At 34.9% G+C, this 20,240-nt stretch overlaps 1 long non-coding RNA gene across 2 annotated transcripts in view; it reads right to left on the bottom strand.

Annotated features, from left to right (window-relative positions):
• The window catches only part of LOC107308413, a 131,427-nt gene that overhangs the window by 50,957 nt on the left and 60,230 nt on the right, over positions 1-20,240 (bottom strand). The window contains exon 3 of one of the 2 annotated variants that reach the window (XR_001552789.2): positions 1,926-2,790. The exons of the other annotated variant lie outside the window; for it this stretch is intronic. This is a non-coding gene — a long non-coding RNA (uncharacterized LOC107308413). Of the gene's footprint in view, positions 1-1,925; positions 2,791-20,240 lie in introns of those variants that run through there. 2 annotated transcript variants of the gene reach the window in all.

Raw genomic sequence — 20,240 nt, 5'->3', positions numbered from 1 at the left:
GTAGGCAGAATAATAAGAAATTGTATCAAGAACAATACCAGCATTTATGAAATCTATATCAGAACATAAAATTACATAAATTCTACAAAAAAAAATGTTACATCTGGTGTTTCTGTTATTAGTTCTGTTATTAGTCTGATATTCATTTTAAAAAAAACCTAAATTTTATGCACAGTCTAAATTTTTATTTTATTTTATTGCATGAGGAAATACTATTATTTTTATGTTATTAAAACAAGATTAAATGTCTAGTGTCAGAGATCATAAAATATTATTTTCTGAACCTCTACTTTTCCCATTTTGCATATGTTGGGAGAGCAATGTGTGGGACATCACTCTGGAAACCAGGAATATATTTATTATCTTGATACTGACTCTGATCTTGGGTCACTCAATACCTCCGAACATCAGTATACTCAAATGTAGAATAGAGGTAATAAATATATGTAGATACACATTAAATATCCCTGAAAGCTAAATTACAACTTCCTAAATAAATAATTATTAAATGGATAAAAATAACTTGTCAGTGTTCTCTAAAGTATTTTTCTCGTACTGTTCCCTCAGTGACACCACCCCCACATTTCTCAAGTACTTTAAGAAGTCACAGTAAAATACAAGCCCTGTGAGATCTCAGTTAGTAATATTTGCAGTACATAGTAATAAGGTTTTAATCAATTGTCTATACTATCAACAAAAAAAAAAAAAATCCAAGACCTCCCTGATATGAAAAAGGTAGCTATGCTTCTATGGAATTATGTGTAGAACTGTAAGTTAGTTAATGCTGTTTACAGAACAACCTGGTTCCTCATGGTTCCACCTTCTGAATCAGCCTGCACACAGGCAGAGCCCAAGAACACAGTGGATTTGTTGTAACCAGCACTCAGTTTCTGTCTCTTAACCTGCTAGACCTTCTTTTGCCCTCACAGGTTCATTTTTTTTGTGGATTCTAAGATCTGCAGACAGAGCACGGTGGAGACATTCTTCCAATAATATGAATCATCTGTTTCCGTGAAGCTTGGAATTTATTTTCTCTATGAATTCTGCATGAAGAATTTCTTGTAAATGGAAAACATGATCAACTTTTCTCTCAAGAGTGCTGTTGAGTATTAAATAGTTAATGACTACTATACTTTATTAAGTATTATTTTGCAATTTTGATTTCTCAATTCTAAAGTATTACAGGAGTCATTGCAAGAAATTATCGGTCACCCCTGTCTGGAGCAAAGATCATATTCTTTAGCTGAGTTATTACTGCAGAATCTCCTTTATCTCACAGCAAAGCTGTTACCTAATTGTAGATGAAATAATTAAGCACTGAATGTTTTCTATTTACAGACTCCTTTTTTGGATTCAAGACTGCTTGGCCTGGGATTCCTTTATAAATACGTCATTTGAACTTCTAAGGAACGTCAGGAAATAACACAACCAGCAACAGACTGATAATACAAGTGCCATGGCATTAATAATATTTTTCTTCCTAAGAATTTAGCTGTGTTCTGAGGAACTGCAAGGTGTTTAACTAAGTTTACTCAATAAATATGTTTATGATATCTGGCAGGAGCAGAAAAAGCAAATGTTTATATTTTTTCAGTAAGTCCAATACCCTTTGTAATATTTATGTTCTTCTACTGGATTAAAACTTTATCCCCAGATAATTTGTTTCTGAGTCACTTTTTTACATCTTAATGTTTTGATACTGAAAACGTAGCTTGACCCTGTCAACATAAACTAAGGCCTAACTAACTCTTGAGAAAATCTTCAAAAGATCAAGTGTACAAAGTGTATAAAGCTACAGATTTCAAAAATGGAATTCTGGATTCTCTGCATTTTAGCAATTACAGGAATTATACTCTTGTAATTTAAGTGTAAGATAATCCAGCCTAAGAGAATTGTTAGAAACTGTGTGAAAGCTCTTTTTTTTTTTTTTTTTTTTAATGGATAATTTCCCATTTTGCTTATGCTACATAATTTTGTTTTCTCGTTGAGTTGAAAAAACAACTTATTTAAAAATGAAATATTCTAACTTTAAAATTTTTCTTGGTGGGTGCATATGTCTGTTATTCAATTGCAATTTACAAATGTTTTTCAGATTGCTCAGATGGACACTATTTGCAAATAGTTCAAAATAATCCCACTTTAAAGAATGTCATCCATAATTTTATGCATGTATATACTTATGTGTAAAAATATTTGTAAGTCTAATCATAAATTGAAAACCTGTACAGGTAGAAGGAAGATCAAGGAAAAACAAACAACAATGCAGGGATTCAAGTCACAGATTGTCAGAAGCCAAGAAGGCCTAGTATTAATCTCCAGGGAGAATAGCCTTTGTTGTCCTATCAAGATCAGTTCCAGATCTGAATCTGGCTTTTAAAATGATCTTCCAGTTTTACACTAATCCAAAAATGATAATCATAATCATAATATGGGTACTATCCCAAAAATTCGTGGAAAATCTGCATTGAATAATGGAACTTTTTGCAAAAACAACTTACTTTTCTACAGGAGGATTCATTTTTAAAATGGGAATTCTGTGGATATGTTAGCCACAGAGGTTTATTTACTGTAATGTAGCAGTGGGCTAACCCCGCCTTATTGTTTTCAGGGCTACAGCTCAGAGTGTTGATGTGTGTGGTTGAAACGAATGATCCTTCCGTAGCTAGTTGAGAACTCTTGGCATTGTGTTGCTCACAGAGGTACAGACTTGCTCTCAAACATTTCACGTGTAAGTTCCTTGGGGCTCTCTAAGAAACTTCACCACGCCTGGATCTTGGACTGAAGTCTGATCTGCAATTATTAGAAAGCATGATCAAAACATTGAAATGCTGTATCTCACTTACATTTGCTCTCCAAATTCTTAAAAAATCCAGACAGATGTTCTAATTCACAGTAAAACATACGCAAAAACTAAAACAATGTTTTTCAAGAGGAAGATGGAATACTCTACCTAGTATTTTGAGTTTACTTCCGCAGTTTGTACAGTCATCATTTCAGCAGTAATTCATTTTAAAAATTCATTACATGGATACCTTTAAATCAATTTGTAAGTATAAATACTACTTATGCATGTTATTTGTATTGTACTTGTCTTGTTCAAAGCATTTTACAAATATGAATTGGTGATTGGTTGGAGAATAAGGAAATTTTGGGTGGAATATTTCAGTACATCATCCCTTGACAAATTAATACTTCCAGTGTCCATTTAAGCTCTGGTAGGATTCTGTGTATCTGCTTGGAATTAACCTGGAATTATTTGGGGCCATTTTATTTCTCTGCCTTTCTGAGAGGTTCTAATACAAATATGAAATATGAATTTCTAGGCTAATGTCTCTTTTTCTGCAGTCTTTTCTGTATTATTTTGTACACATCTTCATCTCTTGAGTATAGAGCTATGCAGTTTTTGGACAGATAACTTAAAATAGTAAAATGCATCTTGGGCCATTTAAGATTGTTCCTTCACAGAGGCAATTAGCCTCTAGGGGAGATGATACTTCACTCAATTCATCTATGAAAATCTCAGCACAATTCTAAACAATCGACTCGAGTAAGTAGTGAGGGCAGATGAGAAGAAATGCGTGCAAATAGTTCACAATGACAAGAGTTTCTAGATTGCAAATAATTTAGAAGAGACAGGGAAATTACAGAGTCATAGAATGGGTTGTGGTCTCTGGTGATCAACTGGAAACACAGCTAGGAAAAATAGTACATGAAAGATTTTGTCATATACTGCAGTCATTTTGTGGTATTCTTGAAACAGAATCTCTGTAGAGGGGTCCTAGAGAAAACTCTGGTGTGGACAGCAGTAAAGCAGCCTATTCCTCCAGGAATTTGCAGGACCATAAACCAAGTATGTTGATTTTCTTTCTTTTTCTTATTTTCTTTCTTCCTTCCTTTTTGTGTTAATTTCTTTCTTTATTTATTTCTCTCTCTCTCTCTTCTATTTTTTTTCCTATATCTTATCTTCATATATCCTGACCAAAATAAAATGTCAAAAGCTTCCACTCTGAGGTATGCTGAATACTCCAAGAGTTGACTTTAACTTCCTTTCTTATAGTAGAATTTGTGAAGATAGATTGACTAGATGAGCAAGTGCTTTGATATATTCTCTGCCTGTTCACCGATTGCCTTTCTTTGATATTCCTTTCTGTCACTGAAAATGTCCTTTAAGGGAAGACAGTGAATTAGAGTAGGCATCTGCTCAGTGTCATCCCCCACTTCCTTATAAGAAGACAGGCAACATACATTTCTACCTCTTTGTAATGTGTATGTAGATTTCCATCTCTAAATGGGTTGGGTTTTGTTTTTGTGTTTTTTTTGTTTGTTTTTCCATTTTATGCCCCCAGTGACTGCTTTTGAGACTGGATGAACTCAGATGATTCACAACTTCAGAATAACTACCATTTGTGACCCAGGAAAAATGTACTTTTTTTTTTTTTTTTTTTCTCATAGTACAGTCATGCTACATCTCACATTTTTTGTAATGACTTGTGGAATTTAGAGAATATGATTCTTTTAAATTTCAGTTGTGTTATGTTGACTTTGTCATTCTGCCAAAGTCTAGTATTTTACTGTAAAATCTTTATTTAATCAATAAATCTGTGACTTTCTATAAGGTGTTTTGACATTGAATTGCATCATCTAAAACCTTTAGCAATTCTTAATGATGAAAATAGTCTCCTGGCAACTGAATGAAGGACAGAGTTCAAAACCAAGATAACCTGTAGCCTGATCTGGTTGGAGATATTAGCAGATTTATTAACATATTTAAAGAAATCAGGGTTTTTTTTTCAGAAAATAAGACAGATCTTCTTTTTTGTTTGGCAAACAAATAACACAAATTAAAATTTCAAGAACATTGTTCTATATTTTCAAATTGCATTAAGTAATTTTCCACACTACATTCTGAATTCTACTGTTCAATAAACAGCATACAAAATGGCCAATTTCTCAGGAAATACTTTAAGTACCTTGTTAAATCTTCCTTCTGACGGAGCATTGCTTGTGCAGCGCAGAATGCTTATGCATAACCTGGTATACATTGTTTTTTTTTCACCTTCTCCAATCACCAGTTCCTACAGGGGTCTTCAGCAAGTGAAAAAAGCACAGACATAACCTTTTCTGAAATCTTTCAACCGTAAGTGAATACCAAGTAAGGGAAAGACTTTCCCCAAAAGGGAAAGAAATTAAAGCAGCACACTTTTCCTACCTCTAATGATTTAGCAGTGTATTTCTCAATGTCTTTTGTTGCCAAACTAGTACATGGTGATTTTTTTTTTTTTCCTTTGTGGTTGTTATATGGCTTACTAACCATTGCAAAAGATTTATACCTATGCTTACATCCAAAGTATCTGTTGCTCCATTCCAAACATGCAACTCTCACATTGTTTCTTATACTATTTTTTTTATTGTCCTTTTCTGTTAAAAGTTCAGTTTAACTGAACAGACTGAAGTTTTATTTTAAACTACTTGAGTTCTTTTATCCTCGCTCTTCATGCAACTGAAACAACAGGTAACCATGAGCAACCTGCAAACGTTTTGCAGCTAACAAAATGTTTGTATCCCTGCCAGCTACTGTTAGTTTCAACAAAGTCAATTCTTTTATGGCGCAGAAAAGGTAATGTGCAAATCTTTGCTGTACTGTTACTAATAAATTTATAAAGCACACTCTGCAGTTCAAAAGACAAAATGAATTTTTAAAGTTTTGGGCTGTACATTTAGATTAAGATTGTCTGATAACTTGGTGTTCTTGTCTGAATATTTGTTTTAGTATTCAGTACTCACCATACACATATATTTAGAAGATACCAAGCAAATAAGCATTTGAGGGCTTTGTGCTCTTTCTTTATTGGTACTTCTCAGCAACAGTCCTGTTCCTGTGTCAAGATAATACACCTGACCCTCTCATCAATTAATCTACTGTTCATCAGACGGAAGATGATTTATTTTGCATCACATGTTTGATGGTACAAAAATGTCTGAGGACCATCTATGAAAGAAAAACAGCAGCACTGAAGTAAGACCTTATCCAGTGTAAAGTGAATTTACAGAGAAGAAAGAGAGTTTCTACCTGTATTTGACACACTGGAATTCAAAAATATATCTGTAGACGGTTAGTTTTACCCTTGTGAAACTAATAACATTCTCTTGGTGTCTCTCTGTCACTATTGACAGTAGAGAGTGGATGACTGTATTGTAATTTAAACACCTCATTCAGGGGCTAAAATCAAGTAAGAGGGACTGACAATATTCTATTGCTCATGTTACCAAGCAAGTTTTTGAAACAGTTGGAATTCTCTCCTTTGAAAAGCTACACCGAATTAGATTCTCAAAAGAACTTAGGAATTGGCTTCTAACACCTGCAAAGCACTATTCAACAAGCTTCACAAGGAAGTGAAGATTTTAGTCATATCAACTTGCTCTCATGCTGAACCTTCCTGAAAAGAAATGAACAATTACTCTGGTATATGAACATGAACCACTTTCTCTGGAAAGATAGCACTGAGTGCTGAAAGTATGAGGAGGGAAGCAAACACACAGATCACCCACCCACCCACCCCCCCCCCCCCCTCCCTCCCCCTAGCCCCCCCACAAACACGCACATGCACTTACTGATCTGTCTACATACACTGTTATACTTCAACATAACCTTTTAGATCATTAAAATGATTGAGTTGCCTTAAGAAAGATCACACTGTTCCATGCCTCAAACACACTAGTTGTTTTGATTGCACTGCTCTACAATTTGTTCTGGATCTGGGAAGAGAGTGTAACAAAGAAACTGCCATAGTTCACCAGTGTGCATGCAGAGTGTACCTGCTACAAGCACCTGTTTGGATACAAACAGTAGCTCAGTAATACCAAATTGTGTGTGTGTGGTGAGTGTTTTTCTCCATACACACTCTCTAAAAAAAACAAAAAAAAAAAAAAAAAAAAAAAAAACCATAAACTTTTCAGCTAGCCTAAACATGTACTTCTAAAGGTCAGTTTAATTCACCAGAAGTAGCTGAAAACATGCCAGTTGAAAAGATGCTTTTTCATTGGGTCTTATTGCTCATGTGAACAACTGTTTCTTACTGTTGAATACCTTCACAAGGGCAAGTTCTCCCTTTGGAACTACATGCTGCCTTTGTTACTGATACTGGGCCCTCACTCCGTATATAGACTTCTCCATTACACAGAAGTGAATGCTGAAGTACAATACTCAGTACATTTCATAAGGGCTTGGAAAGATATGCCAACAGAAATGTGGAAGAACATTGTGGCTTATCTCCATTATAGCTATTGAATGTTATCATTTTAGCAATATTTGCAGCATTAGCTGTCTGTCATGTTGTAAACAATGTACATGTTATATAGGTACAAAAGTATTTTGGAGAAGGAGAGACCTAAGAACACCTCACTGCCTAGTAAGATGTTATATAACGGAAAACATGGTCTGGAGTTCCTGGTTTTGACTCAAGTTTCACATTGATGCACATGCATAAAACTCTGTAAGAAAGAAATACAAAGCTCTGTGAGGAGACAATGAACACAAATTATCAGCAGCATAAACATGGGAGTTGGTAATCTCATCTGATTAGTGTATATGAGAAACTATCAAATTGCATAACAAGAATGTCTAACACATAGAGGGGAAGAAGCCAGAAATGACACTGAATCTATTTACAGCCAAGAGGTGATTTCCACACATATGAGAAGGAACTATACATTTATTTGTACAATATTCTGTACATTTTTTCCCTTTTTTTGCAACAGCGTATTTTTTCAACATACAAAATTAAATGTATATATGCATATATGAATTTATTGTAGTTGTTATTGTTGTTATTGGTTATTGTTGTTGTTGTTTGGGGGGGTGGAGTGGGGGGTGGGGGGGCACTGTTGGTTGGTTGGTTGGTTTTATTACCAGATATTTATTACAATTAGATATGTATAAATGATATCAGGATAAGTACCATACCATATAAAATAACTATGGGAATCAGAATACCTCTAACTGACAATTACACATGAAAGGGTTAAGAAGAAAAGTTCATACTGAATAGCTGCCATTTTTCCAATGAGCAGTAAGTAAATTTGCCAACACAGTGTCAACAACAGAAAACAGGTGCCATTAGATTCAAATATACCATTCTCTACACCAAAGGCTTAAATGGGCTCTTTTGCATGAGATTCTGTTTTGGAAGCAAACCTCTTAGAAGTAACAGCACACCTTTACATAAAATTACTAAAATAAATACATAAAGTACAATATTAATTTTCAAGTATTTACAAATGCAATCGTATACCTGACTATGGCTACTGGGCAGAAGATTTCCTTCAGACAGGTTAAAGTGATTGCTCATGCTCTGCATTACTTTGTTACCAAAAATGAATAACACCAAAAGGGTTTTCATCCACAGTCCCAACATTTTGAAGAAAATGTGTAAACTGTGTTTTGCATGAAGCAGTTTAACAGTCACTGAAAAGTACCCCTTCTGAAATGTTAAAATCATCTTTGCCAGTTGTGCAAAACTGACTGTTGCAAGCTGCAGAAACTGGAACCTTACTTTTACAAGACCGGAGAATACTGGAAAGTATATATTTGAAATCATTATTATGATCAGTTCTTTCTAACTAAAATGGTGTTAAACACATTGTGAAGGACGTATTTAAGCCACAACAAGGCACTGAAGTGCATAAGAACAAATGAAAATAAATTACACATATCGCTATATCTCTGAGCTATTTTGTAAACACAGTCTGCAGAGAAATAAGGTAATATTACAGATGTCACCTGCTCACATGCTAAATATACATAGAAATAGTTTTAATTTATATTTATTGTGAGCAAGTTATTACTGCCTGTACGATTAGGTGTCACGATGTCAAACAAAGCATGTTTCATACACTGTGACAAGTTGAGTGAGGGACACAAAACCCAAGATGATTCAGGGTGATCTCCTTTCATACTCCTGTTGAAACTTCAGCTAATGCCACTGGCTTGTACAGTATTTGTATAAAGCAGCTATTCTCAGACGCATGGAAGTGCACAAGCCTTTCAGCCTAGAGGTTATGTGACCTTCAGATAAGCTGCAATTCAGAAGCTATCACCAGAAGTGCAGTGGAGGGAACACGATTGAGAATAAAAGGAAATATAACAAAGGAGAAAAAATAAAGAGAGAAAAAAGGAAAAAATTGTTCTTACATATCATTCACCATTGTCCCAGATCAAACAGTTATGGAGCTATACATGTGACACATACACAAAATAATTACAGAGAAATTATTTCTCTGACTCAAAATAAAAAGACTGTATTTCTTGGCAAGTTTAATTGTTACTAAGCTCAGCACAGTATTCTTTGGTTTCTAATTTCATGTTCTTTCTTTAATTTCTTAAGAACTCATAAAGTACATAGCTCAGAAACCTTAAAGCAAATCAACCATTACTATTTATTTGAAGACAGTTTCTACATAGTTCAACTTGCTATTCCTTTTCTACTTTACTTGTATCGCCCACCTGGAGTTGAGACCCATGTAGTGAAGGACAAGGTGGGCATCAGTAAAACAAAGAGTAGGGAAAACATGGGGCTGCTACTGAACCACACAAGAGAGTTTGCAATGAAGAGCTCAAAGAAGAACATAAGGAAAAGTTGAAAGAGGTGAGACTGTTCAGAATGGAGATCAGAACAATCAAGGGGATCTTATCCATGTGGTTCAACTCCCGATAAGAGAGCATAAGGAAGATGGAACCAGGATCTCATCAGTGATGTACAGTGACAAGACAAGAAGCAATGGGTATAAGCTTAAGCACTTGAGGTTCTGTCTGAACATTAAAAAATAAAATACATTTTTACTGACAAGGTGGTTAAACAAAAGTTTGCCCAGAGAGGTTACAGAGTCTCCATGTGTGGAGTTATTCACAACTCAACTTGGCAAGTCTTGGCAATCTGCTCTAAGTGAATCTGCTTGAGTAGAGCCATTGGCTTAAACACCCTGCCATCTTCAGTGATTTTCTGATTCTGTAGTTGCTGAAGAATTTCTTCAGTTATAGTTTACCAGTTTTCTTCATTTTTGTATTTTTTCTTAGTCTCTTTGACTGCTACGGAGATTACTATCATTACTTTCAGACTTTCTTTTCAATTCTTTATTTCTCTGCATTAAAATTCCAGTGATTTTAGACCTCCATGACAGTGTTCCTCAATCTTCTTGTACCAACAACTCACATTTTTCAAATTGGAATCAACTGATACATTCATAATTTCTTTTGTCCTCAAAGCGTTCATCTTTTACAAATAAAACAAAAATAAAAACAAACAAACAAAAAATAAAAATGTTATATCACCTTTATGAAAGGTGGTGGAGAAAGGTTTGTACCTTCCACAATGAAAGGAGCAGAAAGATCATCTGTGCAGACAAGTACTTCTACTCTTCCCAGCATTTCCCAGCCTTCCGTTCTGTGCCCACACCCCTGGGCTCTGCCTTGCAGGACATACATGCCTCATGAACACCACTTTTCCTGAGCTTGTATGCTTTACGGCCAGCAGCACAAGAGTGAACACCCACCACAGTGACACCACATCTGTTAAGGAATTTTGACATAAATGCCAGCTTATCCTGTAGCACAGCTCTCTTTTCTGCTCTCTCTGATTTGGAGTATTGCTGTATTTTTCAAGGTATTTGCATGATTTAATAAATATTAAAAATGCTTTACAGACAAAAATAGATGATCAGCATTCTCTGTCCTGAATATCAGCATCCTTTAATGATAAGTTACTTTGTAGAAATTCTAGCAAAGTGATTTAAAAAGTATATTGACAGTTGTTATGAGTAGGTTTTGGTTTCGCTGCCTTCTCTGATTCTTCAGCATAAATTTCTTCATATGTCTATTTATACTCATGCACATGTCCTGGAATAACTTTGCTACTATACTACAACATCCCCATTGTAAATATTTTCCATCATGAACAAGAGAGGCCAGTTTCCCAGCCAAGAAACCAGACTTCAGCAGGAAGTGATCTCAGTAGGCATATCCTTCATTTATGGGGTTATTTGCTTGAGCCCAGAGTCAAATGAGGACACATCTAAGCATACAAACTAGAGTAAATAAAATGTGTTACAAATTAAAGGAGAATCAGTCAACAGAGGACATATAAAGTACATTATGTTCCCTTTCTTTTGTCAACCATACCATATTGATGCAATTAAAATAGTGATTTCTAGTGTACATACTGACAAGATAAGGAACCTTTTTATGTGCCAAAGTGCTCTATATATTCTATTGTGTTCTAAATACATATGTAGATTAAGATTTTTTTTTTTAAAAAATGTGTATTTCTTCAGACAAAGAAGAATTGTAAAGCCTTACACAGTGGCATGCAGCATTGTAAGACATGCATTAAAGTACTGTTTGGAAGTAGAGAAAATCTTTTATTTTCCTGCTCCTAATGTTTAAATCAGAATGTGCAAGGTAAGCTACAGAGGCATTTAACTTTAAAATGGAAGCCTCGTAACATATTCTTATCTTACTAATTTCCAAACATCATAGAACGGCTTGGGTTGGAAGGGACCTTAAAGCTCATTCAGTTCCAGTCTCCCTGCCATTTGCCACCCACCAGATCAGGCTGCCCAGTGCCCCATCCAACCTGGTCTCCAGTGATGTCTACAGTGATGGGGTATCCGCAGCTACTCTGGGCAGCCTGTTCCAGAGCCTCATTACCTCTGAGTAAGGAATTTTCTCCTAACATCTAATTTAAATCTTCCCTCTTTTAGATTAGAATCATTCTTGCTCATACTTTCACTATCAGATCATGTAAAAAGATTGTCTCCCACCTTTTTAAAAACTCCCTTCAAGGATTAAAGACTACAGTGAGGCATCCCCAGAACTTACTCTTCTCCAACTTGTGATTGTTCGTTTCACTTCTTTATTAAGATTTTTGGGTGGTTTCAGAACCAGTTTCATATTTGTATCTCATATTTCATATTTCTAAGGATATTTTTTTATGGATATATGCCATGAACACACTTATTGTTCCATATCATAGCTGCTTATTTGGTAGTTTTAACTGAAAGGTACTTTGAAGATTTTGAAGATATTGTTGACACTTTATGTTTTGCATCACTCAGTATTGAGCCCCGCATGTACTGTACATCACTCACCTCTTAATACATCATTGTCCATTTCCTTGTGACCTTTTCTTTTTTTTTTCGTGTTACGTTATCAATTTCTGAATATATTGGAAATGATCATGAAAAACTCTTGAGAGCGTCTGTTTGAGATTTAATATTATTATTTCCACATTACAGAGACAGAAGAACATAGAAGCACAGAAGTGTTATTGTTAGAACCTAGGTCATTTTTAAGGAAAACATTTATCTTCACCTAGACATCATTGAACTCTTCATCCTAATCTCCTTGTTCTTTCTACTCCTTCTTTGTTCACCACAGTTCATTCCAGACACTGTTGTATTCTTCCTTCCTAGGCAGCAATACAAAAAATATGTTCATACTCCTTATTAAGTACATAGTATGACAGTAGTCACTGGTAGATGAAAGCAGCAGCTTGAGGGGGAATTCACTAAACTATCAAGTCTTGGATTTAAGCATGCCCAGTTCAAATGAAGCCTTCAGATAATTTCTCTACATCAGTAATCTCTGTCATGAACACTGCTATAATTCGTCTCAGATTTAAGAAGGCTCATAGTTAGTCCAATAATCCACATAGGAGGCAAAAAGTGCATTTCTTACAGTGGAATGAACTCCCTGTATTTGCTGCTAGATAGAATATAAGATAACTCAGTGAATACTTACAAGCAGTTTAACATTGGCAATGGGCAATGGAAACTTCTCTCACCGGTAAAATTACACAGAAGAGAACATTTCAGCTTCAACAGTTTTGCAGTCTTATGAGTAAAAGAAAAGTAGAATGCTGCAAGTGGAAATTATTGGGCAACTTTATAGGCTGTCTGTGTTCTTTCTGAATCTCGCATAATGAAGTAACTAAAGCACAAAAGATAGTAAAACACAGCAAGTGACAGAAAAAGAGAAAAAGTAAAACTTTCTGATAACTGGAAGTTAAATTCTTTAGAAGAGAGATTAGAAATTAGTAATTATCTTTTACTACTACTAACTTTTTCCTCTTAGGGATTCTTATGAAACATGTATGTCCTTTTAAAATATATTATTTCATGCCTGATGGATAAGGCATAATTGTATTAACAAACTTAATCATTAAAACTCTAATGAACAATGATTCATTCAAAATATTAACCTGTTTATAGCTTATTTTCCAAACCAGGTATGAAAGAGGACAAACAGACAGCAAAAATATCCTTTGCTGATTTTTGGTATAATGTGATTTACACATAAAAATGTTCAATATTATAAAAATAAAAATGGCAACACTGAGTGTGTCCAAATAATTAATTGTGCTATAAGAGCTTGTCTCAACAATGAACAATCATTTCCTGAGAATTAATATCATTGCAAATGTGAATTTTCTTTTGGCTTATGTGAACTTGATCCAGGTAATTTAAAAAAAAGTAAATAAATAAATAAAAAATTTTTGCTTCACCAGAACTTCCCAATTTGAAATATTTAAAGGCTTACTTAAACCTCTGTGAGTAGAAATCAAAGGATTTAATTCCTTATGCAAGATGTCTAATAATTTTATTTTTGTTTTTACCCAGAGGCTGGAAATATCTCCTGAACATCTGTACGCTGAACTATCAGTTAATTTTTTAAATGAAGCCAAGACTTACATTTCTTCTGAGCTTTTAATTCCAGAACAAAGAATGAAGTACTAAAAACCAAGGGCATGATGATGAAGCAAACTAGATAAAATAACTTCTATAGAAGAAGTACAAACTTCTGTGCTATTAAAATAATTATTTGTGAAAACTATTTCATTTTCATCTCTTCAAGAGCTTAAGATTGTCTGCACTGCAAAATAAGATATTTTTATCTATATGTAATGATGATTGCTTTAGAATTGCTAATGCAAATAAAAATAACAATAAATATTACATCACATTAGCTTCAAAATAGTCTGTGCATAACGGATGAATTCTGTAAGAAAGCATCTGGATTATTCACTCCTGCTAAATTTTGTGGTTTGTTTATTTTACTAATGAACTAAAAACAGCACAAATAAAAGAGTTTTCTGGTCACTACAAAGATATGTAGAGCAACATAAACCACCTCTGAACATGACAATGCATTTCAGCGACAGTGTTTCTCTTTTTTTCCTCAGATACCATCTAGGAGCAAACTTCAGATTAAGTGTTTTGGCTTTGATATTTTGATTTCTAACATAGTTTTCCTAGGAAAACAGATGTTTTCAATCACAAAACTCATTTTCAAACTTTGTTCTCTCATGGTATTTAGGAGTTGCAAAGGACTCAAAGAAATAAATGGACCTTTGGGGGTTTGGACTCAATGGTCTCTAGAGGTCCATTCCAAACCCTACAATTCTCTGATTCTGTTACCAAAGAAAGACGGTGACCAAAACCAAGTTGCTATCTCCAGAATAATAAATCTGTCATAATGTCATCTTCTTTTCAGTGATTGAAGAGCTGTTGAGAAAGATAGAAGTCATGAATAAATTCCACATACTATTCTAGTAACAGCAAACTATCTCTGAATGTTCTTTTTTCCACAAACTGTTTATGCACGAGCAGTTTGAAGGCAAGAACTATCCTCACGAAAGTATGTGTATGCATATAGGTTGGATTGCTGGGCTGAGGTGAATGGGATGATGTTCAGCAAGGCCAAGTGCCAGCTCCTGCCCTTTGGCCACAATAACTCCATGCAGCTCTATAGGCTTGGGGCTGAGTGGCTGGATGACTGTGAAGAGGAAAGGGACCTGGGGGTGTTGGTCGATGCTCGGCTGAACATGAGCCGACGTGTGCCCATGTGGCCAAGAAGGCCAAGAGCATCCTGCCTGTATTACAAATAGTGTGGCCAGCAGGAGCAGAGAGGTAATCGTACCTCTGTACTCAGCTCTGGTGAGGCTGAGTATTGTGTTCAGTTTTGGGCTCCTCACTACAAGTAAGATGCTAAGGTCCTTGAACGCATCCAGAGAAGGGCAATGAAATTGGTGAGGGGTCTGGAGCACAAGTCTTATGGGGAGCAGCTCAGGGATCTGGAATTGTTTAGCCTGGAGAAGAGGAGGTGCAGGGGAGACCTCATTGCAATTTACAACTTCCTGAAGGGAGGTTGTGATGAGGAGAGGTTTGGCCTCTTCTCCCAGGCAACAAACTGGACCCAAGGAAATGGTCTCAAGTTGTACCAGAAGAGGTTTAGATTGGACATAAGAAGGAATTTCTCTCAGAGAGTGATCAGGCACAGGAATGGCTGCCCAGGGAGGTGGTGGAGTCACCATCCCTGGCAGTGTTCAAGAGATGCCTGGATGAAGAGCTCTGAGATATGGTTAGTGGCTTGTGGTAGTAATGGTAATGGGAGGACGGTTGGACTAGATGATCTTGTAGGTCCATTCCAACCTTGTGATTCTATGATTCTACGATTCTATGATATGTACGCTAAAGCTAGTCCATTATAGAAATATTTGGCACCTTTTGTCATGAGGAAAAGCATACAATCACATGGTCTTCAGAAGTCTACACTGTAATTTAGGAAGCCTGTAATGGCAAGAAAGATGGCTTACTAAGTCTACACAGAGAGGCTGTTTCTTCGAAGTCTTTGGGCTTTCTATAGATGAAGTTCAATATGTGAAACCAAGACTTCATTCTTTATTTAGTATAAACATTTACTATTGTTAATGCTATTTTACTGAATAAAAATATACACACTATAGTTGTATTAATAATAAAAAAAATCAGCTGTTCATTTCTGTTCATAAATTTAAATGTTTGTATCAACCAAAGTTTGGAAACAAAGTTTATCTTGGGTAAATTATTACTCTGAAAAATCTGCCTTTTTAAGGAATGGAAACTCACTGAACAACTCAGAAATAATTTAGTACATGTATGAAATGCAATCAGATAGCAAAGATAGAAGTTACTTAGAAGCCTGGAAGGTTGAATGAAAGGACTCAGTGATCTTAACTATTTAAAATCCAAATGCACAAAAGGAAGAAAAATTTATGAAATACAAATAAATTGACAATGACAGCAGCCCAAATAGTGAAGCTAAAGAAAAAAAAAAAAAAAAAAAAAAAAAGGTGTCAAAAATTAGACTTCTGAATACTACACTAGAAATCAAGTATCATAAATATTTACTTTCCAAGAAAATGTATACAAAGTCTTCAAATGGCTAAATATTCACATGGTTTGGATTTGTCAAAAATATTCTCAAAACAAAAGGAAACCAAGTCCTGGATGAGATTCTTAGAGGGATGACTGATTTTTAATTCTATCTACCACAAAGACTTTTGGCAATATTAGTGCTAATATTTTGATCCTTGAGTGAGATCATATTTTTCTATCACAGTAATTGGACTTTCTGCAGATTTTACTGGAATGTCAGAGCACTGTCTATACAAAGGTTTACATTTCATCTAAATTAGGTATGGCACCACTAAGAATCATGACACATTTGTGCATTGTGCAGCCAGCAGTAAATTTATTGCAGTCACAGAGTCTCTCTTCACTCAGTTACACTTGTAAATATTTCCTTTGGCAGTGAACTGTGAAAGAAGCCATACTCAGTAATCTTAACTTGATGATGAAATCCTACCATGCAGAAAAATATTGGAGGAAAAAAAAAAAGAAAAGAAAAAGAAAAAAGAATAAATCATTCTACATAAATATAGAAATAAATAACACGTAAGTCAGGACTTCTCCATTATATGCAGTTTACAGCTGAAAAAGAAATTGAGTTGCATCATTTGAAAATTAAAACTGGTCTACAAAAACTGTCAATAAAATTTGTAGCTTTCACAGATAGAGAAGGTTCAAGTTTTAGCAGAAATGGGTCATTTACAGTTTGGGTGGAAACCAGTTGTTACTCATTATTATTCTGGTTATGACTCAAAGGGAAAAATAGTTTTCCAGACAAAATTCAATGATATGGGTGGAGCTTTCCTTTGAATTTTTGGTTTGTTTGAACTCAGTACTCAGAGCAAAACTTGGGGGATATGAATCCACATGAAATGAAAAAGTTAACGTGGACCTCTTTTGAACCAATTAGTTAAGATTACATTACTCCAGCTAGAAAGCTCCAAAACAGAATTATTTCAAAAATTACTACAATTCAAAATAGACAAGAGACATTTATAATAAATGTTCTGGAGTGCTCAAAAATAATTCCACCAGTCCCAGAATGCTATCATTTACTGTGAATTATTAATTTAATACACATGTCTGCAGCTTCTCACAATCCAGTTAGAGCATACAAAATAAAACTGAGCTAGCAGACAGGTCTTAGCTTCCACCATACTGGAAGTTGAATCCTTTAAGTGAAAACCTGTGTGAAACTGATAGCTATGTACTAGCAACTCTTCAGAATTTTTCATGAATGCCCTCTTTTCATCCCTCTCATGAACTTGAGTAAATATTAGAAAAACACTCTCACCATGTTGTTTTATAATGATAATAATAATATACGTTTGCCACTACCTAAAGTGCACCAAGGGTTGCATTTAATAAATATCAGATATTCACTCTGGAAGTTAAATTTCTGATTACCTCTGACCATTAAACTTTGAGTGAGAGACAGAAAATTCTTTAACAGTTTGAGAAGAGGATTCTTTGTGGAATAAAATTAGCCAGGATGAATCAAATTGTGGCACACTTTTGGCCCTGGAATCTCTTACAGGCATTTCACATACAGAAAAACTAGAGAAAGTATACAGGGTTTTAAAAACACATGTAGTGTGGAAGTCACACCATCAGTACCAGCTGGTTTGTTTCAGATCCTCAGCTCTGTTTAGTCATAAAATCTAATTTTAATGTACTTGATCTGATACACTAAGGAGCAGTAAATTGTCTTTCCCTTAATCAATAGGAAACAGTCTTTACAACAGTCTAATAGCTTTTCATAATCACTTAAAACAATAAGTTCTGCGGAATTTAACTAAGCCTATGTTCACTTTTATTCTTTTTTAGATGCTTTCAATTATGAAGTATACTTAAATGTCACCAGTGACAGACAGCTATCTGGGTACACTCTATATCTAGAGTATGCATTTCCAGAAGTTTCTCTAACTGAATAAAGTATCTAAGAAGCAGTGAATCTGAGTGATGTAAGAGAGATCGGAGCAACTATATAGGAATCATCAAATAGCCTGGGTTGAAAAGGACCACATACATCATCTAGTTTCAATCCCTTCACCATATGTAGGGTTGCCAACCACCAGACCAGGCTGTGCAGAGCTCTGCTTCCAAGACTGAGTGTTACATGAGAAAAAAAATGTAATTAAGAGACATAATTTATTTGGAACTTGTTTTGTATTTTTGTTTTCTCTCTTTTTTTCTCCACATATGAAATATGTATTTATGCCTGCATTTGTTTACTATATATTCAGTTATTTGTGTGTATTTATAATTGCATATGAATATGTATAGCTTATTTTCTTTTCATTCCTCGTATCATATCTATCTCTTCTCTTTCTTTCCTTTTGCATGTCTGTTTTCTCCTCTTTCCTCCCCACTCATTTCAGAGCTTAGTTCAGTCATTATCAGTCCTTACTCCACAAACAGATACATCTGTGTCTCTCCTGTTTCAGCATGTGGACATACTAAACTTCTCACTGCATTTTTATATTTTTGCTGCATGGGAGATCAGAGACAGCCTTTGATGGTGGTTAAATAAAGAAAGAAAGAAATAAAAGCTATGAGGTAGCTCCATGCTACATGCTACCTGCTAGCATTTTTTTTATTTTTTTTAATTATTCTTACTTGAGAGAATCTATTAATCTGAATTTGATTAAGAAAGAAAGATTCCCCTCAGCAGTAGTGGTCCTTGTTTGAGTTTTTTATTCTCAATTAGATGCAATGCTGCACTCAGATATTCCATGCCTTCCATGTGAACAATCATACATATTCCATATTTCACTTCATTTAAGTAGTATTAGTCTACCACAGATTTTTGCCATCATCTCTTAGTGCAGATGTATATTCCTCTGTGAGGGAGCAGGACTGTAAGTGAAGAGACATTTTCACAGTGTGGTTAATCTGATCTAGCTGTCAGCAACAGCCTGCAATCAAAAGGGAGAGGTATGCACTGGATCTAGCACCTGTTCAGTGTTGTGGAACTAATTTTAAACATTTTTTTTCCTCTTTGTTGCTGTTTTGTTGTGGTGGTGGTGGTGGTAGTTGGATCAGTGAGCTGACCTGACTGAGCTCACAGTTGCATATGATGAACTGATTGTGTCACCACAGACAGGATGGCAGCAAGACAGCCATAAGCAAGATGAAGGGAAACACGGTGTCACACCCTGATGGCTGCCTGCAGTTAGTCAAAAGAATAGGTTCTGAGAAGACAGGACTATATTTCTTCACTGACCACAAAGGAAACCTAGAAAGTCAAGCATGCTGGTCTAAAGTCAAGTTTTGTCAGAACTCCTACTTTTCTCTCAGTATTTACAACTTCTCCCTTTGGTATATGGAAAGTCTCAGAAAAATGACAGAGGTGATCAGTACTCGGTAAATCAACATATTCTTTTAAAAATAATTACAGACATGAACGTCAAATATATTAATGTAGTTCACTGTGTAACATAATTAAAATTACTGAGTTAAGTAATGACAAAAATGGTTTACAGTGATATATGCATTATGTATCATAAACTGCAAACTGAAATATCTAGCAGATACAATATCTAGAACTGAAGTTGTACACATTTTACAAAGAGGGAAGATCTAGAACATTTCATCAAACAACTGAGAAAAAATAGCATGTTTATTTAAATACACACAAATAAACCAGTACTGCTCTCCTAAGTTGTGAATTAACTAATGCTTTCCATTTTATTTTGTTTCCTCTCTGAAATTGAAGGGTTAACAAAGTCAAGAAATTGAATAATATTTGGGCTCTTATTTTCTTATTTTTTACGCTATGATTCAGCATCTATCCTGAACACTCTACTTTTGTTCATATTCATTTTTCTGAGCTAGAAATTTCAGTAATCTTTTTTTTCTGAAAAACTGTATGGAGAAGAGATCTATTTTGTTCTATTTAAAATAGAAAGAAATTAAAAACAAATAGGAAAGTAAAGCATTTTTTTTATTCATAGAGTTGGAACCTGTTGTACTTAGTTTTTAGTATTTATTTAATGCAAAACCTAACACAGTATTCA

Source organism: Coturnix japonica, chromosome 1 (assembly GCF_001577835.2).
Source record: "Coturnix japonica isolate 7356 chromosome 1, Coturnix japonica 2.1, whole genome shotgun sequence".
NCBI classification, from domain to species: Eukaryota; Metazoa; Chordata; class Aves; order Galliformes; family Phasianidae; genus Coturnix; species Coturnix japonica.
This window is presented reverse-complemented; position numbering and strand designations above follow the sequence as displayed.